This window comes from Fringilla coelebs (genome assembly GCF_963513975.1).
Source record: "Fringilla coelebs genome assembly, chromosome: 1".
NCBI classification, from domain to species: domain Eukaryota; kingdom Metazoa; phylum Chordata; class Aves; order Passeriformes; family Fringillidae; genus Fringilla; species Fringilla coelebs.
Genome location: NC_140028.1, coordinates 3,617,191 through 3,640,008, shown reverse-complemented (window position 1 = coordinate 3,640,008; position 22,818 = coordinate 3,617,191). Strand labels below are relative to the sequence as shown.

Genomic DNA, 22,818 nt, shown 5'->3' with positions numbered 1-22,818 from the left:
GGAGTGTAGGTTCCACAACCCACTAGAAATATTGTCGACTTTTCATTTTATTAATTTGGAATAAAACTGGAAACCCAGTTTGATTCAATCCAGTCTAGCAAGACTGTTTACAAGGGCAGGTAGTGACAGGACAAGGGGGAATGGGTTCCAGTGGAAGAGAGTTGATTTAAATTAGGCATTTACCCTGAGGATGGTGAGGCCCTGGCACAGGTTACCCAGAGAAGCTGTGGCTGCTCCAACCCTGGAAATGTCCAAGGCCAGGTTGGATGGGGCTTGGAGCAGCCTGGTCTGATGAAAGGTGTCCCTGCCCATGACAAGGGGTTGGAACTTTCTGATATTTTAGGTCTTTCCTTACCCAAACAATGATTCTGATCATTGCAGAACTGATTTCAGTCCCATTCCAGTGCTGTGTGCCCCCACACCTTCCAACCCAGTGTTTGGTCATTGGCACAGAAAACTTCCAGATAAGGCAAGGAAAGCAAAAATCTGAGTCCATGCTCTGGGTGACCAGACAGTGAATTCTCCAAGCTCACACAGAAAATTTGGGCAAAGACTCTGAACATCAAGTTCAGTTAGCCATGGAAATTTTGACAAATAGTTATTTGAATCATAGACTGGTTTGGGTAAGAAGGTACCTAAAATTCATCCAGTTTCAACCCTATGGCCATGGGCAGTGACACTTCCCACTAGACCAGGTTGGTCAAAGTGAATTTACCCTCTTGACAAGTTTGGTAAGTTTTTATTGTGAGTCACTACATGCTTTTTGAATGATTTATCTTGTCTGCCTCAAGTGATGTACAAATTAGTCTGAGCAATTTATCAAAATTTCCAGTCTATGAGATGGACAGAGATAGATAACTACAGAAATCTCTGTAAAAAAGAGGAGGGCAAAGGAGGTTAATTGAATTTCATTAATGATGGTGGAAGTGTTTGGGGAAAGAAAGGGAATACTTGTGAAGAAATTGTATTTTTCCCTCTTTTTCCTTGAGCTGTGCTCACTGAACTGCTGGACGTGACCACATATTTATTTAGCCAGTGACTGGATTAAGTAGTTGATTTTTCCCTTCAGGGAAGGTTTAGATTGGATATTATTAAAACAAACAAACAAAAAAGAAACCAACCCTCCAAACAAAATCTCTCAGCAACATGGAGGTGCATAGTGAGATGTGGGTATAGATTACAACTTGGGGTTGCCTCCAAGAGTTCCACTGAAAAGTAATAATTTCCATCAGCTGGTTGGAAAGATATGGGCTGGAATCCTTTTGTGGCACAGGTATCTCTGGTGAACTCACCCAGCTGACTCCATCCATTATAAATTCAGGTTGAATTGAAGTGAGGTTCTTTAAACCATACTATCACAGAACCATGGAATTGCCTCTGTGGAAAGGGATCTTAACAATCTCAAGGGATGTTTCAAGGTCCCTCCTATTAACAGGGACACCTTCCACTATCCCTGGTTGCTCCAAGCCCCATCCATCCAGCCTTGAACACTTCCAGGGATGGGGCATCCGCAACTTCTCTGGGAGAAGTGTTGAACTCAAATAATTATCCTACCTATTCTTTCTTGGACAACACCATTGACTTGCTGAAACCTCCCTCAGGCTCCCAGGAAGAAAGCCTTGCTCAGGACTATTTCTCAAATTGTGAATTTCCTCCCATATGACATTAAACTGCTGAAAGCAATCCTGGAAACCCCTATAAAAACGTGTTTCTGTTAAACACAATTTGAAGTTCTGCTTTCTGCTTCTGTCTCTTGGTTAAAATCTTTTTGACAAATCTGTCAGTCCCAGTCCTCTCAGGGGACCAGTCCTGGAGTCACATTTAATGCAAAAGCTGGAGGGAGAGGAAGGAAATGCCTTTTCTCACTTACTATGGGATACTGAGAAGCTCAAGGAGCAGTGGTTGGTTTTGGTAAGCATCAGAGGAACTGCAAAGGAAGAGAATAAATTTTACAAGCGTCCAGAAGGTCATTTGGTCAGTCCCTGGAATGTCTGGCAGGTTTTTATCAATGCTCTTGAAATCACCCAAGGATAGGGGTTGCCTTTACACTCCTAAGGGGAGATCATCTCTTCCAAAGCCTCCCCCTCCCTTCTATCAAAAAGTTTGATGTAAGACTACATGAAGATTCCCTCCTGGAAAGGGTGTGTGTTGCTTTCTACCTGTGTTGAAAACAGAACAGTTTATTCTCTTTTTCTCCATGGTATCTTCATCAAATCTGAACATTTTTTATTATCTTTGACTAATTACATAGCCCAGATTAATGCTGAATTTTGTGTCTTAAAAGCACTGATTTTTACCCTGCTAAGCTTACACAGAGCTCATCTGGGACACTCTGCAATCCCATCGTGGGTTTATTCATCCTTCCTGACACGACTTCTGCTTTCTTAAAACCACTTTTCACAGCTTAATTTGCCACCTCAGAACACAGAGTGGAGGGATAAATTAGGTGGTAATGCTTGGCTTGTCCCTCTTATTATTTGCGTTACTATTTGACTTTCAGATGAGTCACTGCCCACAAGTGCCTCTGATTCTCTTGAGTCTTGTTTGGACTCAGATGGGAACCCTGGCTTCATCCAGCTGAGACTGGAGCTCTCTGCTGGGTGAGAAAAAGTGGAAATAAATCAAGGTTTCATCTCTTTTTTACACTGGTGTATCACATACATTGAAGATACAGAGAACATTTCCAACTTGGAGCAGTCTTTGCCACCAGGAAGATATTTACAGCCCCTCTGCCCTGAGGGTTGTGGAAGCCACTGCCTCCTTGTCCAAAGGAAATGGAGAGGATGGGAGAATGTGGATACATGGATATTAGTTTTGGGAATAGAGTAAAATATCAAACTTTCCACAGGCCCAAGTGTTTTTTTTGTCATTATTTAAATTCTCTTTGAGTATTTATAAAAAAACTTTGTTGTCAGTATCCTTCTACCTTTGAAGCTGAATTTTTCATCTTTAGGATAGCTGGAAGCTTCAGTCTGCCCAAGCCTTGATCCTAATTTTTCTGAGAAAAAGGAGATTTGGGTTATGTTAGTTTTCTATAAATGGGGGCCAAGAATCCAAACAGCAAAAAATAAACATCATATCTTTATTTATCTCTTTAGAGATAATGTTGTAACCTCGGAATATCAGTGCAATAAGTGACTCACTTTTATCTGGCGATATGTATCAGACCATTCAGACCTTTTGCTATATGAAACCCACATCTTCACAACTTTGTTTGTAGAAATCAAATGAAATAAATATTTAGGGGTATATTTTCAAATGCTTTAAGGATACAAGTTGGTTTGGTTCATTGGTTGGGTTTTTTTTTCGTTGCATTGAATTGTCATTCAGAATTAAACTCAACTGGAGGTTAAGAAAAGGACATGTAGGTGTCCTTTATGATGAATAAAGCTACAAAAGGTAATAAATAAAACATGGCATCACTAACCACTGGAGACATCTTGTGCTTTTATCTGCACTGTAATGAAATACTTAACCAGTGAACATATGTGATGCTTGAAAAAATGACCTTTGCCAAGCAACAAGATTTTTTTGTTCTCCCTTGTCTAGAAAGAAACCACAAAACTGTATAGAATCCTACAATGTTTGTAGGTTTATTAATGCTTCTTTTTTTTTTTTCTTACAACCTAATGCAGCAGTGATGAAATACTTTGGGGGGACATCCCCAGAGGCTCTGTTTAACTACACCCCTGTGAAAACATCCCCCAAGGCACTGGACAAAACCAACAGGCTCCAGATGTGCCCTGCAGGGTCCTCACCAGATATTTACTGCACAGAACAAGAACTTTGCTGTTTGTTGAAGAATGGGGGCAGGACAGGTAAAGCACTAACAATTTACAGGAATCCCTTCAAGCTGGCAGCAGTAGCAGCTGCAAGTTTTGGTTTAGACTTTGCTCCATAAACTGCTGGTGGGGAGTCACTCCAGTTGTCCCGGTGAGAGATCCACACAGAATTTAAAAAAAATAAAACATATATCTAATCAAAGAATGGCTTGGGTTGGAAGGGACCTTGAAAATCATCCCATTCCAAACCCTTGCCCTGTCAGGGACACCTTCCACTGGACTAGACTGCTCAGAGTTTCATCCAGCCTTGCCTTGAGCACCTCCAGGGATGGAGCAGCCACAGCTTCTCTGAGCACTGCCTAAAGGTTTATTAAAGTTGTAATCTGTTGTTTCAGCATTCATCTCTTTGCCCCCACAGCATATTTTGAAAATACCAATGAATGCTGAGATCAAATCCACCAGACTCTGAGACTTCATACCCACCCAGGTTACCTTGGGGCTGTTACCTGAGATATTGCCCAGTATCCCTGAGGAATCACTCTGGGGTCTCATTTTGGAGCTTCCTCTGCTGCTTTTGCATCTCTTGTCACAATGGTCCTGGTGACATTTTGACCTTATCCTGTCTTTTCTGTGACAGCCATTCAAACTTCATAAAAAGTGCAGCTTCATTCTTTTTTTCTCTTGTCAGACACAAAATAGTTCAAAACATCAAAATTTCATTAAAATATTGATGCATCAATTGTCACTCAACATCTCCTTGATGTGCATGGGACAGGTTTTGTTCTTCCATGGCAGTTTTCCATGATTCTGCAGACTCAGGTGTTCTCTCCTTGTCCCAAATTATGTAGAAAATGTCAAGACCAGAGTGACAATTTCACCCTTTTTGATTCCAACGATAATCCAACACTTTAGTAGTGCCTGGGTTTTAAAAATAATCTCGGTCTTCATATTTTCTCTACCTAAAGGGTGCCTTTTTTTTCTTCATAAACCTCTAGTTTTCTTAAGGGAGGCATGAGACTGACCTCAGGCAGCAATTATTATTCTTTACCTAAATTTATGTGCCTCTAACCAGCAATAGAAATATGACAAATGAGTATCAGTGGAAACTGTAAACCCCAGACTCCCCTGGGATTTAGCAACTTTCTTAATGAGAAAAAACAATAACCATCCCAGTCCTGGGAGGGTTGAAGATAAATGACTGTCTGTTGTTGATATTTTGATCTATGGGACAAATATGGTGCTTCTATTGAGAGAGAGTTTATATAAAGGCAGCTGAAACCCATTGGCTGTGTTCTATGCAGGCAAATCCACTTGAAATCACTAACAGAGAAAGGCAGAAATGTGTTTTTAAATCACTACTTTTCCCAGGCTCAAAGAGGAACATGTTTCCCCCTTCTCGTTTTCTTTTATTACCTTTTTTTTTTCTTTACCATTTCTTGAACTAAAAGACCCCCTAATGGGTGGAAAAATACCTGGAAGGTCACATTACAAAATTCACAGCTTTCTCTGAAACTGTCCTTTGGACAGACACATACAAAGGCTCTGAAGGCCAAAGATGTTCTTTGATGTCAATGAAAAATTTTAGGAAGGGAAAAAAAAAGCACATGTAAAGAGACAAATTCTAATGGATCTCAGAGACAGAATTATTAGAAATATTTCACAGAATTTCCAGTAATATTGCTATTTTTCCCTTAGCTTTCAGACTGTATTGTCATACTCTGTGATGTAATATCATTATATTTTATGAAGACTGTATATCACACTTACTTTAATTAACCCAGACAAGTCATTTTCTGTCTGATGGCAGGTTTCTTGGTGTCAAAATAAAAGATGGTTTTTATCTTGAAGAGAGCATTGTGACTTCACTGATACAATTCTCTCGTTGTTTAACCCCAGCTGGGAACTCAGCCCCACAGAACCACTCTCTCACTCCCCCAAAAATGGGAAAACCCATGATTGGAGATAAAGACATTTTAATAGGTAAAAGCTGCTCACATCAGCAAAGAAAAACAAGAAATTCACTCCCTGCTTCCCATGGGTAGGAAGGTGTTGAGGCACCCCCAGGAAAGCTGGGCTCCATCTTTGGGAAAAAAAGGATGACAAGAAAATTATCAGCAGATTAAGTACAATTCTGGCAAGTGGAAGCAGGAAAACTCTGGGTAGGGTTGTATTTTTGGTTGTTTTGTTTTTATTCTTTTTTTAAAGTGAAGGAATTTAGCATCTGAAATAATTCACCATGTAAGATTAGCCACTTTCAAAGAGTTAAAAAATCCAGATTAGCATTGGTGAGGACAAAGTCTCCTGAGTAGCAGCACACCTCTTGTCAGGCCCTGAAAAAGCATAAAAAAATTGAACAGCATCTGGCTTAAAACTTCCAAATTCTCAGGAACTGGGAGCCACAACAAACCTGACACAGTGGAGAGGGTATGTCATTTTGGGACCCTGCAACTGGATTTTGACTGAATGCATTGACTATGCCAGAAAACAGATTAAAAAGGAAAAGCAAAGAGAAGAGACATATTTCCACAGTGGCACACATAATGTTTCTCTTGTGAACTGTATTTTTAGTGCTCTCCTATCACATTTTACTCCTCAATCACATCATTCCCTCCCCAAATTTCTGATTCTTTTTCTCTTGGGGTCATTTTATCCTGTAGATCTCTGCCTCTACCATCTGACATGTACAACACCTTTTTTCCAGATATTTCCTCTCTGTAGCTCAGATGTCAAGGTATTTTAGCAGCAGGGGCTTTAACAGTTGTGATAGATCTCAGGGATTTTATAACTGTCCATTAAAATCAAGGGGGAAAGATGACTAAGACAAAAATAAGTGTTTTTTAAAAACTTTATTTCATAAAAGTGTCGTAGCATAGCTTTGGTTACAAGTAATGCAAAACCAGCCAGGTGAAACCATCAATGGAGTTGATAAGACAAAGCAGGTTTTCATTATATCTGAGCAGTGGTTGTGTGATCATGGAATAAACACTAAAAGCTTTCACCAACCCTGCTGAGGCTTTTGTGGCTCACCCTCCAAATTACCTCTCGTTCTCCTGTTCCACTCCAGGGGTTTTACCTCACCTGCAATCATCCCTTCAGACCTTCTGACATGGCCCAGCCAGTTCCCCTGGCTCATTTTTGTTTATGTGACACTTATTGGCTGTGATAGAAGCAGCAAGGGGCTGTTCTCCCACCCCCAACTCCTGCCCCCATGGAACTGAGCCCTGAGCTGTGGCTGGGGAACATTAGCTCTCCAAAGGAGCATGGAAATGTTTGCTGTGACTGGTGAGCTGGGAGGTTTTATTGTCATGATTACCATCTTGCTTTTCTATTCTTAGCTCCAGTTCTCGCTTTTAGTGCCTGCTGTATCTCAAAGGGGTTTTGCAGAGACAGAAGTAATTTTCTGGAGAGGAATGTGGAAGTTTCCACATGGCAAAAAGTAGGGAAAGGGAGTGTGGTCAAGTGGGCAGCAAATCAGGATATGAATCAAAGACTGCTGAAATTGAGAGGCACAATAATAAAAACTGCAGGGTCTTTGGGTCCTCAGAGTCAAGATACACCTGATAATGCCACATCTTTGTGTATGGGGCAAAAATGTAAAAATATCACATTGTGTTTAATAATATGTAGGAGGGACTGCTGAGAGCAGGAGAGCAGTGTATTTCTCAGTACTTCTCTATAATATTTTGTCCCCTTAGTTGTAAGGTGTTTTACTGGGAGATTAAATACAATCCTTAAATCCTTTACTGTCAACGCAGTCTGAGTCCAAACCAAACAATGCACAGAGCAGCAGCAAGCCTTTACTCCTGATCAAGAAGGGAATTCATGAGCTCAGAAGGCAGTGCCAGGATTGCCTCTCTTGGCCATATGTAAGGAGAAAGCTCTGCTCCAGAATGAGCATCTGTATTCCTGCTTGCCCAGATCAAACCCCTGTTTATACTGTCATGACTTTGGGAGAAATCCATGGGAGACTGTGAAGAGGGAAAAGGTTTCAGTGCTGGGGACAGAGAGGGGGAAAGGGGAAAAGTGACTTTTTGAATCTTTCCAAACATCCTCACCACTCCAGGCCTCACTGGATTGTCTTCTCTACTCATCATCTCCCTTTATCCTCCCTCTTTATTTTTTAAAAGGTATTTTTTGGAGGCCTGACATCATCTTGAGATTCTTCCCCTGGACTTCTACATTCTTTTGATGCCTTAAGGGCTGGAAATGAGAGTGAGGATCCCAGAGGTGCCAGAAAAGTGTTCTGCCTTTTGGAGCCACCTCACAGATTTTTTTTTTTGCCACAGCTGACAGAACAATGAACTTTCAATTCAATTACAAACTTCCATTTCCCCACACCAGGAAAAAGGAAGGAAAAAACCCCATGTACACTTCTCATCAGTAAAGCAGACAAAATCAAGCTCATGCACAGGCAGTGATTAATTAGTTGTGAAGAATAACAACATACTAGGACAACAATTTGGCTTCTCAGTGCTTTTCTGTTGTCCTTTAGTCTTTGGAAACTGCCCCTGCCCTTCAGGAGAGGGCAAACCTCAATGAACTGAGTGGCTGTAGAAAGGCAGAAATATTCACCTCATGTAAGAAGCTGACAAAAGTGAAGTGATCTTTCCTTTCCTGGTTGTTCTTCAGGTTCTAACACAAGAGAAATATTGATAATTTTTAGCCCATGGACACTTCATAGATGTTGATCATGGCTGACTGCCAGGATAGCATAATACATCCTGTTTATGTTTTAAAGCACAGACTATTTGATGCCATTTCTCAATAAGATCAAAGATCAGAAACTGAAGTCTATTGCTATGGATTGAAGATGGAATTAGTCATACCTAGAATTCACCTGGCTTAGAGGAACAAAACACATTAACTAAAGAAGTAGCAACAGATTCCATTCCTGCCTATCTTGGCTCAAACCTGAAAAGTTGTTTTGTCTTTACTATATATCCATATCATCTGAATTCTCTTCAGCTGGTGTTCAATTTCCTCCCTGTGGATGTATCTTCTTTCTCTGAGTTATCCCAATAAATCCTTTCACACTATCCAGTGCCAGAGTTTTGTGACCATAACCCACAGATATAATTTCTCAGGTGTCATCTACAGCGAAGTTCTTCACAACAAAGTTTTCTGATTTTAGTAATAATATAAAGCCATTGATGAATCTTCTAATGACTTTAGGGAATGGAGAGTGACCTTTCTTTCAGTTTTTGCACAGTGCTTGCATTTTCTCCTTTGGGGACCTTAAATATTTCAGGGCATTTATAAAGGTTGACTTCTTCTTGCCTGCCTGCCTACCTCTGTGGAGTATTTTATTTGGTCTTTTGTCAAATGAAGATGCAGGCTCAGAAGGTTAGTAACACTTAGAAGCACAGGAAAGATCAATATGGGATTTGGAAAAGTGGGAAGAAGCAGCCCTGATGGAACTTTATAGCCCACCAGAGAGTTTTTTTATCTTGGAGCTTTGTGAAGAGAAAATCAGTCTAGACTCACCCTACCTAACTGAGGCTCTAAATTTTGAACACATCAGCCCTTGGGAAACATAAGAATCTCTAGAGGGTAGTAGAGTCTATCCCAAGATCTTTTTCCACTGACTGTAATAGGAGCTGAAAGTGGCTGTGCTCATTTTTAAATGCTTAAAGTAAGATAAGGTGAATCTGGGCTCAGCAGTGAATCCAACTTACCTGTAAAGAAAACGAATGCTAAAGCCATCCTGCAGATTGAAGAATTGCTGAGTCTGTGCTTGGAATGTGCAGGGCTGGAGGATCGTGGCACAGGCTTCCCAGCACTTGGCCTTGCTGCTGAGCATGTCAGAAACACCCCAGTGGAATCATGAAGCCAGGAAAAAAAAAGGCAAAGGACACCCCAGACCTGCCTGGTGTTTTCCTGCCTGCTGCTGTCAGCACTGCCTCTCATCCCAAACTTCTGCCTTTTCCTAACTGCTTGGTGGTCAGGAATTCCAGGAGCTGTTCTGGTGCATCAACATTCTCCATGAAGTCCTTTTTGCTTTGTTTTCTTTCTCTATTTAGTGTGACAGCAAGCTGGGTACTACAAAGTTAGTGCCACAGTTAGACAGAGGATTGCAGTAACCACTCCTGGGATCTCTTTTCAGGAAAATCTACCCTGCTCTTGTGAGACCTCTCCTTCAGTACTGTGGCCAAACCTCAGCCCCCTGTACAAGAAAAATGCTGGAATGAGTCCAGAGAAGGATACACTAAGTTGATCCCAGGGCTGGAACACCTCAGCTATGGATCCAGGCTGGGAGAGCTGGGATTGTCCAGCCTGGAGAAGTGAAGGCTCTGAGGAGACCCAAGAGCCCCTTCCAGTGCCTGAAGAGGATCCAAGAGATCTGGAGAGGGACTTTTCACAAGGGCATGAATAGCTAGGATTGGGGATGATATTCTTTAGCTGAAGATGATTAGGTTTTAGGTATTAGGAAGAAATTCTTTATGGTGAGAGTGGTGAGGCCCTGGCACAGGTTGCCCAGAGAAGGTGTGGTTGCCCCATCCCTGGAAGTGTTCAACACCAAGCTGGATGAGACTCTGAGTAACCTGGGATAGTGGCATGTGTCCCTGTCCATGGCAGAGGGGTTGGAAATAAATGACCTTTAAAATCCCTTCCAGCCCAAACCATTCTGTCATTCTTTGATCCTCCTTTCATGATTTGCAGTCAGCACCAGCCAGGGTCCCCTGGGCTCTGGTTTGTTCCTACAGGCACTACCTTTGTCCTCCAGAGTTCACATCCTGCAGGGATGTCACTTCATTCAGCATGGAAACACCTCTGCTACACAAAAACATCCAGACCCTGCAGGGTCCTAAGCTGTGTCAGCCCCTGAGACACACAGTGCAGTGCCAGTAGTGACCCATATAAAGCCCAAGTTTATCCAGTAAATACCTGCTACAAAGTCTTTCATTCATGTCTACAAGCTGTGTGAACAAAGGATGGAAAAGGGTGCTCCAGCTACACCTGTCATGGGGTTTTTGGCTTTTTCCCCTTGAAATAAAAAGGAGACTTAGCATGGGGATGATTCACTATATCCTCCTGTACTCTTGTGATTCTTGAGCACAGAGAGATCCTGTTAGGCTGTCAAAGGGAGCAGAGCAGACAGGCAGAAGTTGCAATAGGAGATTGAAAATTCAAGCAAAATATTTTGAAAAGTGATTTCAGGATGGGGTGTTGAAAAATATCCCCAGGTGTTTGGCAAGAGTCCCTCACTGGAGGTGAGAATTAATTTTTAATAGAGGTTACTTCTGAATCTTGAAATATTCCACTTCAGGGGCAGAAGAATGTCACTTTTAACTAGGAAGGAAGGAAGGAAGGAAGGAAGGAAGGAAGGAAGGAAGGAAGGAAGGAAGGAAGGAAGGAAGGAAGGAAGGAAGGAAGGAAGGAAGGAAGGAAGGAAGGAAGGAAGGAAGGAAGGAAGGAAGGAAGGAAGGAAGGAAGGAAGGAAGGAAGGAAGGAAGGAAGGAAGGAAGGAAGGAAGGAAGGAAGGAAGGAAGGAAGGAAGGAAGGAAGGAAGGAAGGAAGGAAGGAAGGAAGGAAGGAAGGAAGGAAGGAAGGAAGGAAGGAAGGAAGGAAGGAAGGAAGGAAGGAAGGAAGGAAGGAAGGAAGGAAGGAAGGAAGGAAGGAAGGAAGGAAGGAAGGAAGGAAGGAAGGAAGGAAGGAAGGAAGGAAGGAAGGAAGGAAGGAAGGAAGGAAGGAAGGAAGGAAGGAAGGAAGGAAGGAAGGAAGGAAGGAAGGAAGGAAGGAAGGAAGGAAGGAAGGAAGGAAGGAATATATATTTATTTTCCTACACATTTTTCCAGAAACTTCACTGTATGACTTTCCTTGCTCTTTTAATACCAATCAAAAACATGTTCACCTTGAAGGTAGGTTCTAATTTAATTTTTACATATATATATGATTTCTAGCTATGATGGTTAGAGATTTTGGCATTGATCATAAGTCCATTACACTGAAACAAAGATCACAAAGCAACAGTGACCTATTTCATTTTCTAAATGCTATCTGATACTCTTAAACCTGATACTCCCATTACTGACAGCATCCAAGGATCAGGAAGCCCCATATTTTATTGTGAAACTCAGCAATTTCTGCCATCACTGTGTATAATCAACAACCAAATTTCTAATCATCATCATGTTTTTATTCATCTTCTTTCCATGGCAAGGTGAGGTGGAGTTCGCCCAATGTCCAAGCAAACGATAAATTATAGAACCAGTAAAACAAAGAGGAAGCCAATTAAACTTCCTTATTACGTATTACTGAGCTGCCCCAGACCAATTATCCCCATATTTCTTTGTGGCCTAATTAGGTTCAGCTCAGTTCCTGTAATGAGTAAGCACATGAGAAGCACAGCCCAGACTCCATGTGAGGGATCATTAATATGCTCTGGGCTGCTGCCTTGGAAGAGACTGCACCTCATTATGTGAGTTAACACACTTAAACTAAATGGATGAATTGCAGCCACTTTCAGTGTTTCAAGTCCCCTTGGACTGACAGAACTGCAGATTAATAAGTTGTTAGAGAGTGATCTGCTGACCTGCTCCATCGTTCTTTGCTTTCGCTCCATCCGCTCTTGGAGGCGCGAAACGCTGAAGTGTAGGAACGTGTCAATCACTGCATTTTCACTTTTGTGGCTTTCCCTGGTTTTTGACTAAGAAATTACCAAAATAGGTGAAAGAGAAAAACAAAATGCTTGACATGTTCCATAAGTTCAGTTGGCTTTGGATCAAAATGCAGCATGCACAGGAGATAACAGCTCCCCTGCTAGCACAAAACAGCTCAGGATACAGGCTGAACTCTTTTCAGCTGGATGGGGCTGCCTACAAGTCAGCATATCATAAATTAGAGAGTGGTTGGGCTGGAAGGAACCTTAAAGATCATCTTGTTCCAATCCCCTGCTACGGGCAGGGTCATCTTCCTCTCGACCAGATTACTCCAACCTGGCCTTGGACACTTCCAGGGATGGGGCAGCCACAGCTTCTCTAGGCAGCCTGTGTCAGGGTCTCACCACCCTGGTAATAAATAATTTCTTCCTAATATCTAATCTAAATCATTGCTCGTTGGGGTTTATATCCTCTGTTTAACAGGCTATGAAAACATAATGAGGTAGAAAGGGTGTATTGAGACAGACTGCCAACACCTTTTGTCAATGGAAGGAAAAAATGGATATAAAATTTTAGTAGTTGGAGCCAAATTAAATGAGAAAAAAAATAAACAACAAAAACAAACCCTGGGATTTCGGGGATTTCTTTTTTTTTTTTTTTTTTGCCTATTGGTAGTAGATCTTTGAAACTTGTTTTCAAGCCACACCATCACCTGGAAATTCCCTCAATGGAAAAATTAAGATTGAAGACTCTGAGATTATTAGGGAGAAAAGATCAAAGGTACTTCTTCTGTCTCCCATTTATTTGTGTTTTTTTTAGTGCTGGAGACAGAATACTGAGTGATGTGTAGCATTGAGCTGAGGCAGTAGAATTGTCCTCATGTCCCACCTTGTGCTGATGAAGGCATAGAAGGCTCCTCAAGGTTTCCTTCTGCTTAGTTCAAGCAGCTGTTTTCCCAGCACAGCAGATTTCACAGAATCATAGAATACCCTGAGTTGGAAGGGACCTACAAGGTTCATCAAAGCCTGACTCTTGGAATTGTATATACAGTAAAATTTTTCATGTGTGTCCTAAAAGGGGAGAAAAAGTCAAGAAATTGTTGAAGAATTGATGGTATGTGCAACACTCTCAGTTTTGAGATCTGCCTCCTTTTGTGGACTCAGTTGTGGCAAACAGTCATTTTTAAAGGTCTCAGGATCTGAGAAATTCCCCTGGCTCCTGCATGGCTTTTCAGCAGCAGCACGAGGCACCCAAACAGGTTTCTTTTCTCATGTTCACATTTATCCTAAAGGCACCAGAGAAAAAACTGCTTCCTATTCCACTCCAGACTAAGAGGACCTGACAACTTAATAATTGAACTGGGTACTTAACTCACCATGCCTGTGATGTGCCTCTTTTTAATTGATTTTGTCAGGATCTTTTTAACTTCTCTTCCACTGTTGCCAGCATGCTCTCACTCCTTGTAATCCTTTTGCAAAGAGGTTTTATTAGAATTTTCCCCTGTCATATCCCATTCTCACCTATTTGTTGCCAATTAACCCTCTACACCATGGTGGTTTGCAGGATCTGAACTGCCTGCTGTTGGAAATCTTTAAGCTCTGTGTCTCTGCCAGAGATATTGTAAAGAAGAAGAAACTGTGCCTGTATTTTCTCCCAAAGCATCAGTAACAAAAACATCTGCTGAATGGCATTGTTAGATGTTCTATTTTCCATGAGGAGGGCAAAGGAAAATGTACCCATGAAGTGACTAAAGAATTAGAAAATAAATCTTCACTTGCAGTTGCAGTCAATGGCTCATTGTCCAAATGGGGACTGGTAACAAGTTGTGTCCATGTGGAGCCAGCATGATTTAATATCATTATAAATGACACAGACACCAGGACTGAGTGCAGCCTCCTGCAGGTTTGTGAAGGATACACTGGAAGGAAGGGATGCTGGGCAGGGGACTTTGACAGCCCTGGGAAATGTGAGTTGTGTGAAGCTGAACACGGCCAAGAGCAAAGTCCTGCACCCCCTCAGGTGAGATCACTCAGCAGCCCCTGCCCTGGGCCAAACAGTCACTTGGGGAATTAGTTTAATGTGTTACCAATGGAATCAGAGCAGGATGATGAGAAATAAACCCAAATGTTAAAACACCTTCCTCCCACTCCTCCCTGAGTTTGACTTCTCAGTGTTTTGTCCGCTCCCGCTCAGTGGGGCACAGGGACAGGGAATGGGTCTGGCAGTCACTTCCTCACCCATCTTTGGTGGTCCTTCTCCCTCAGGGGAAGGACTCCTCACATTCCTCCCCTGCTCCAGTGTGGGGTCCCTTCCACATGAGAGTTTTCCAGGAACTTCTCCAGTGGGAGTCCTTCCCACGGGCTGCCTTCTTCACGAACTGCTCCAGTGTGGTCCCTTCCATGGGGGACAGTCCTTCAGGAGCAGGCTGAGTCTTTCTGGGCTGCTTTTGGGCACAATCAAACCTGCTCCAGCATGGGCTCCTCTGTCTGCAGGGTCATGGGTCCTGCCAGGAGCCTCTGGACCCCCAAGAGCTGCAGGGGCTTGGCTGCCTCACCAAGGGGTGCAGGGGAATCTCTGCCGCAGCTCCTGGAGCAGCTCCTGCCCCTCCTCCTGCCCTGACCTGGCTGTCTGCAGAGCTGTCCTCACACATCCTCACTCCTCTGCCTGCTGCTGGTGTTCCACTGCTCAGCCTGGAGAGGAAAAGGCTCTGCACAGAGCACACTGCACCATCTCAATGTGTGAAGGGAGACAGAGCTTCCTTTCACCAGGGTGTAGGGACAGGAGAAGAGGCAATGGTTTTAAACTGAGAGAGAAGAGATTTGGGTTAGACATAAGGAACAAATTGTTCATAGTGAGGGTGGGGAGGCCCTGGCACAGGTTGCCCAGAGAAGCTGTGGCTGCCCCATCCCTGGAAGTGTTCAAAGCCAGGCTGGGAAAGGGCTTGGAGCAACCTGGTTTAGAGGAACATCCCTGTGGCAGGGACTTCGGCTACATAATCCTTGAAGGTCCCTGCCAACCAAACCATTTTATAATTCTATTCTTTATCATGAATATGCTGTTTCATAATGACCTCATGAATTGTTTGGTTTTTTTAATGACATTTACCATTAAACCAAGTCTATAATACACACCAGCCCATCTTTGTTGCCACATGATTTCCTCCTTGCTTGAAGCCAGGCAACCTCTGTAGTTTCACAGAGAAATTCTTTACCTGGGTCATCAATGCCAAATGATCTGCTGTGTGAGCTGGCCCAGGGAAAGCTCAATCATACTAATGAGGAAATCACTGAGCTCCTAATGAATGGGATTAGTGACTGGGCAAGGATTGTTTGTCCTGGATCTCTTGTTCAAATGCAGCTCGAAGCTCTCAAAATATTTGCTTGCAATCGGCTACGAGCTGGGTTCGTTTCAGCTCTCACTAACTAGATGAAAATTATTTTCACCTCTGCAGGATTTGCCAAATGTGCTGATAGAGGCAGTCTGCAGTTTGTGGTAGAGAGAAGAGGGGAGTTCTAGTTCAGAAGAAAACTCTCTGTAGTAAGGTAAAGCTGTAGGTATCATAATTTCTAATTTCATGCCAGCACGAAGCTCGGCTGGAGAAAGAGTGTCACTCTATGCATTAGCTTTTCTTAATAGCAATTAATGAATATTTAATGTAACACATACCAATCCAGTTGGGTAGATTTTATATATCTAAAGAAAAGCCACCAGAAATTGTGACTTGTGTTTCTTCTCCAAACCTGACTGCTGATTTAAGAAGTTTCACAGTTTTGACCCTGAGTGAGCTTAAGCACCTGCAAGATTTCTCTGAGCATTTTCTGTGCTCAACCTTTACTGATGAAAGACTGTGTCAGCTCTTTGGAAAGGGAGCATGTAACTGATATCAGTGCAGGTGAGAATCCAGTTTAATATTTGTTATTATTTCCTAAAACTTCACAGCATCCAACCCCCATGACATATAGAGGTAACATTTTCATTTTCTTTTTTTTTTTCTTTTCCTGGTAGGAAATATTTTTGTCAAAAGATTTTGCTTTTCCCAAAGAGTAAAAAATATATAATTTTGTTAAATTCTCTTCAATAATTCCTATGGCATTTTAATTAAAACCATTTTTGAAATGCTTTATTTACCGGAGGAAAACTGCATTTATAACACACGACACATTTAAAGATGAATTTAAATGGCATTTTCAATCATGTTGTCAGGAAAAAACATTATGGATGAAAATGGAACAAACTCACAAATGTTGGTTGCATTGAAACCTATTAAATGAAGTCTAAAGCAAGATTTGGCATTTTTCATGAGATATCTTGCTTGGTTTTTTTTAAAGGCCACCAAAAAATCATAATATAATGTTTTGTTTATCTGTCCTGCTCTTTCAGTGACGTTCCTCATGAATAAATATGGTGTTCTGTGCATACAGTGGGATCAAATAAGCATCTAATTGATGTGTTGTAAACGGCACATGAAATTGTGGAAGTGCTTAGCTCAGATCCAGCAGAGCAAATTCTAAAGCAGCAGTGCACAGTAGGGGAATCTGAGCTAAATTAATTTTTAAACATACAAAAAGACTAACAAAAAAAAAAGAACCAGACTAACATCTTGACTTTCACAGTTTTAAATGAGCAGAACTGGAGATCAGGAGCATGTTAAAAACACAAACAATAAAGATGAATTAACAGCTACTTGTCTTACAGTATATTATATAGCAAATCTGGAGGCAAAGAAGTAAAATTCCCCAGATACAGGGGGAATAATTAAAATCTGTAACATGAGGCAAAACATGCCTGTGATGAAGGGGGGAGAAAAATAGGCAAAATTATTCACAAGGATACCAACACACAGTATAAAACTTAGCTTTTCTTTCACACAATTAGTGCTTGTTGGTTATAGCAGGTTTGACATGACGTGATCAGAAATGCAGACAGGGATGTGGGGCCTGGATGTGCAGTGCCTTGAGAATCCATTCCACTTCCCAGGGTGACCACAGGCTCTGTAAAACCAAGAACAGCTGGTGAGTGCTCACAGGAACTCCAGAGAATTTCTGGTGCAGAGGTGTCCCTGATGGAAGGATGGCTGCTCCCAAAAGGCACAGAAAACCACAAGGCAGATCAAGCTCAGGAAAGTGTATTTTCACTGATTCCAGGCTAATTGTGGAGGTGGAAGGGGTGAGATGACTGGGACAGATTACCCACAAAGGCTGTGGACTCCTCATCCCTGGAGATGTTCAAAACCAAGTTGGAAGGGGCTGTGAATAACCTGGTCTAGGGAAAGATTCCCTGCCCATGGCAGAGAGGCTGGAATGAGATCATCTTTAAGGTCCCTTCCAACCCAAACTACTTCCATGGCTCTGTGGTTCTATGACTGAGAATACAGAAAAAAACCCAAATTCATCAAGAAAATACAGCATACAACCTGCTGTAGCAAGGAAAAAAGTAAATTTTGTGTTCTCTTCAATGCCAGCAGTTCCCATACCTGGAGAAAAGTGCATTTAGTTTTAAAAATACAGTTTAATGCAAAATGGAGAAAGAATAGAAGACAGAGCATGGCACTGGTGCACTTTTGTGGACAGAACACAGCTGAGAAATTGTATTATTTCCCATTTTTCCATGCCATGAAAAAATGAAAACCTTAGGCACTTCTTCTGACTAGGAACAACTCATTATAACTTGTAGATGTGTAATTAGAGATCAAAAACATGTAGATCTGAACCCTAAAATGTTTACACTATTCATGTAGACAAGTTAATGGAATAAAAAGTCAATTTTGATCAAAGAGTCTGTTTCTCTCCAATTACTGTAAAAAAACTTCTTAAGAACAACATCAGCAGCAGGATAGCACCTCCAAGATCAGCACTTTGCACTTCTGAGGTTACACAGATTGTATTTTTGCACTCACCACGTATGAAAGAGCCCTGAGTGTTTGTAAGAAGCATCACTATTAAATATATCAGCAGGCTTGTGTAGTGTTTGTGTTTATTTTACCTCTACTTCCTCAGTGACTGTGCTTGTGTACACATGCAGTCTAAGAAAATCTAGTTAAACTTGTTATTCAGGGTGAGGAAAGGAATGAAAAACCAGATTGCCACTATTATTACTGAAGACATAACTAATAACAACTTCTTTTCTTTTTTGCTAATTCTTTTTAATACAGATGAAAGCCTCAGAAACACTGTTTTAATTATGCTTTACTGCAAACCAACTAGGTGTTAAAATAGACCATGATCAGACACAAAGCAGCCAAATACAGACACAAACATATTTTCATTTGTGCTAATTTTTAAACTGCTCATTATAAGATTGTTCAGGTAATTTTTTGAAACCAGATGTCCATTATGTGCTGTGCTGCAGATACAAAGCAGAGATGAGGGTTCCTTCACTGTGTTCACATAAACACCTCAAAGAGGCAATAGAAACACTCTAATGGGAATGGTACCCTTCTGAAGATGACATTCATCCCAGCTAATTTAAGGTCTAAGCACCTCCATCTGAGTAGAATGACTCCCAGGCTCCTATTACAGTAATTACAGATCTAATCAATACAGCCAAAGATTTTTAGGGTTTTTAGGGTGGGGATCATTTGAATAAAGTAATCAACTCCATATTGACCTAAATTTCAGTGGCTGGTATTGATTCACATTAGCTGCAAAGGGATCTTCAGGATGACTTTCTCAGATGCAGAGAGGTTCACTGTTGACATCTAAATTTAGCAGCACAAATTCAGCAGCCAAAGTCCTTTTAATGTCACGAGAGGAGTTGCTCAAGTCACTCACGTAAGTCAAAAAGCTCTGGAAATGGGATGGATACCACTAATCATTTAACCTTTCCTTCCACTTAGGAGCTATTTTCACTTTTCTGTTTATTTCATATTTCCCAGCACTTTTTAAAGAGGAAAGGCTCAAAGGTGAACCTTGAAGGTCTATTCCAACCCAAACCATTTTATGGCATTATAGAATCCTATCCTATTTCTGCAGGTGCCAGTCAACAACAACATTCACTGCCTGCTCAGGTTACAGAATCACAGAAATTTACAGATTCTGGAGATGAAACAGGGTGAGCAGGGCTGTGTCCGGTTGGATTTTGAATAGCTCCAAAGCTACCACAACTCTTAGCAACCCATTTCCCCATTTCGTCAATCTTACATTTAAAAAAAAAAAGTGTTTTCATATGCCCCAAAAAATTTTCATGTTTTTCAGGTTGTGATCACTGCCTTTTGACCTGTCAGCAGAAACCACTGAGAAGAGCCTGCTTCTACCTTCTTTATCCCCCTGCCTCACGTATTTATAGATGGGAAAGATCCTCCAGAGCCTTCCTTAACCCCAGGCTGCAATTCCATCTCTCTCAGCCTCTCCTCACATGTCAGAGAGCTCCTGTGCACGCACACACATGCCTGTGTCCAGGAGAATTAGAGCACAGAACCTCTGGATCTTGCACAGGATTCTCCAAGCACTGGGATGAGGAGCATTATGAGTTGGACGTGAAACCAAACCCTGTGTCCAGCACAGCCCATTGCTCTTAGCAGGCTCTGCAGCTGCTGGGGATTCTGAACTTTGATTTGCAGGCAGGGAAAATATTTATTTAAATTTAAATATTTAAAATGCAAAAGCCATTTGAATGAGAAATAGGTAATCTACAGGCTTGGAGTGCAGGCAGAGAGATACTCCAGACACAAACTGGCTGAAAGATATTCTGGGTCAAAAACCCAACAGATTTCATATACCTTTCAGGTTTGCTTGAGGATAAATATGAATTTAATTTATTGAGAGAGAGTTTGAGTTATGTCATACTTTTAGGTTTTGATTAAGGATGGTTTTTTACTTTTTGGGTAGTAATAATTATGCTGAGTTTAGCAGTTCTACTCATGGACTATACAGTCATCTTAGTTGCTATACAAATAGAGAACTAAATAACAATTTTTAGAAGGAAATAAATTAAAATTATGCTGGAATATATCCTAGGTTTTCTTTAATGTCTTGGGAACTTTACTGGCATAAACGTGTATGACCTGAGGCTTCGTCTGTCTGTATTTCTGTGATTATTTTCATAATTATTAAAAGGAAACAGATATATTTATCTTGATTTTTTTTCTCCATGCATAAAAGGAGAATGCAAATTAAAAAAGGACCCTGCTGCTATCAGGGTGCTAAAATTATGCTTCTATAAGCTGACAGATCTCTTTACTGAGAACTGTAAAGAGCTGCCCCAGCCATGTGGTAGCTCTAAGCTGCAACAGGAACCTGAGGTAAGGATCCATCCTCCAGCCCTCCTCAGCTCAGAGAAGAATCTTTTCCCTCTTTGAGGTTTACAGTGTAGTCTCTGCTCATTTATTTAGTCTGGGTTGTTCTGGCTGTGAATTAAAGAGGTGGTCTCATGGGAAGATAAATTATTCAGAGTAATAAATAATAATTTGTCCCTACCTGCTGTTGTTTCAAATCAAGTGAGATCTCTATCTGGGCAAATATGAGGATGTGTATCACACTGTGTAAATAAGCTGTGTTAATACACCCTTTGACATTTGCAAATTTATATGGATTTAAGACTTTCTCATAGATACAAATCTCAAAGGACTTCTCTGTTGGAGAAGGCTCATCCAGATAAATCACAGCCCATTATTAATAGTAGGTGACCATTATGTATGCAGAGATTTTGGGTGGTTGAATGCTTCTTTGAAAGTGTGAAACAATGACAATCATTAGAAGCTGATTGAGATGATTGAAGGTGGCCCATGAAATTACCAAGTGGAATTCTGCCTCAGTGAAAGGGGAGAGATGACCCAAATCTGATTAAAGTCCATGCAAACACTCTCACTGACTTTGTCCAGCCTTGCATCAGGCCCACAGGAAAGGTCCTGCAGCTGCTCTGCAAAGTCATAGAATGAACAGATGGATTTTGGTGGTGAGCACTGAAAGCATGGACATGAAAACAGCTATTTTTCATGTTATTTAAAGGTCCTTTCCCAACATGTCAAATTCAGGCAGGGAGCAGCCTGTGCCAGTGCTGGACCCTCAGCACAGGTATCTTGAGTTGCAGCCCACAGAAAGGAAATGTTAAGCCTTTGACTTGATTTTGCCATTTTTTGTTTAATTCAGTTTTGTTTTCTCTTACTTTGATTTTGATTTTCAGTGTTCTGGTGAACCTGTTTCCAAGGCACTACTGTCTTTTTGATATTTTCAAACTCAAACTTTCCCATATGCAAATTTACACTAATTAAATCCATGTCACAACACACTTTATCTGCTTTTCTCTGAAACTGCTGCTGCATACTTTATAGTTTCAGATGCACATTGCAAAGTAACTTCCAAATATCACAAAGCTGAAATCCTGTGACATCATCTCATTCATGATGTGAATGTAGAACTTAAATTAATCCATGAGGCTGATAGTGGAGACAACATCTTGTAACACAAGGATCTAAATTTTCTATTTCTGAAACCCCTAAGAGAGTATTAAAGGGAAACCAGGAAATCTCTGGTTGTTTACATTTTCTGGCTCTAGTTCCTTGTAGCTGCTAATATTCTGATTTTCATTTCCTGACAATATGGTAAATATACTTTGCTTCTGTGTTTAGGATTCAACAGATCACCAGCTTTGGACATCAACATCAAATTTATCCTAAATCAGATAACCTTTCTCTGCAGTTGGGGTGCAATTAATGGCTTAACACATTTGAAATTAATCTCTTCCATCTGTGGAGGCAGGGAATGGCCTCTGAAAACCCTTTCTGATCACTTTGATGAAGGTTTCAAAATGGGCTTGATAGAACAGCTTTATTATATACATAAATTTTAATGATGTATTTTCAGGATAGAAAATAAGGAAAATACAAGGAAAGGAAGGAAAAGGTCACAACACTAAGGAAACCTGTGGTGTTTCCTGCCTCTTTGAAGCTGAAGTTAATCAGATAGCAGATTAGTCTGAGAATTACATTTCTGACATTGTAAACCTTCCAGGCCTTTAGCTGGGCCTTTTATCAAGTGTAGTACACAATGATGAGATTTTGCCTTTAGTAAAGACTGTTGTTTCATCAGTTTAAGTTCATCTCTAAAAGAATCCTTCCCACTAATTTTCCAGGGAAGCAAATGATGTCCACTTTTCATTACAGAATTTCTTCAGTGCACGACTGCCCACAGCAGGAAAGCTGCTGCCACTCTGGTCATTCCTGCTTATACTGGAGTTCTAACAGCAGCTTCTTAAAATAGGACAGACCTAATAGCCCAAGAGCCTTCTGTCAGAAAAAAAATGAGATGGCAGGGTGATGATATACCCTGTGCAATATGGCTTAATATTCACTTACACTTTTATTTCCCCTGTGCTTTCTCTTAATTGCATCAATGGTTCCCAGAAGCCACCTTTGATTCAACTTCACTGAAATAATTTCTTTTTCTATTTAGAAAGATGGCCCAGTAGAAATCCAGGCCCTTTGGAAGACTAGAGTATTT

At 41.2% G+C, this 22,818-nt stretch overlaps 1 protein-coding gene across 6 annotated transcripts in view; it reads right to left on the bottom strand.

Annotated features, from left to right (window-relative positions):
* Positions 1-16,518: 16,518 nt before the first annotated feature.
* TSNARE1 (t-SNARE domain containing 1) overlaps positions 16,519-22,818 on the bottom strand; it is a 456,292-nt gene continuing 449,992 nt past the window's right edge. For all 6 annotated transcript variants that reach the window (XM_084226302.1, XM_084226301.1, XM_084226304.1 and 3 more), the window contains one exon: positions 16,519-17,373. The gene's annotated coding sequence lies outside the window, so the exon portion shown is untranslated. The remainder of the gene's footprint in view (positions 17,374-22,818) is intronic.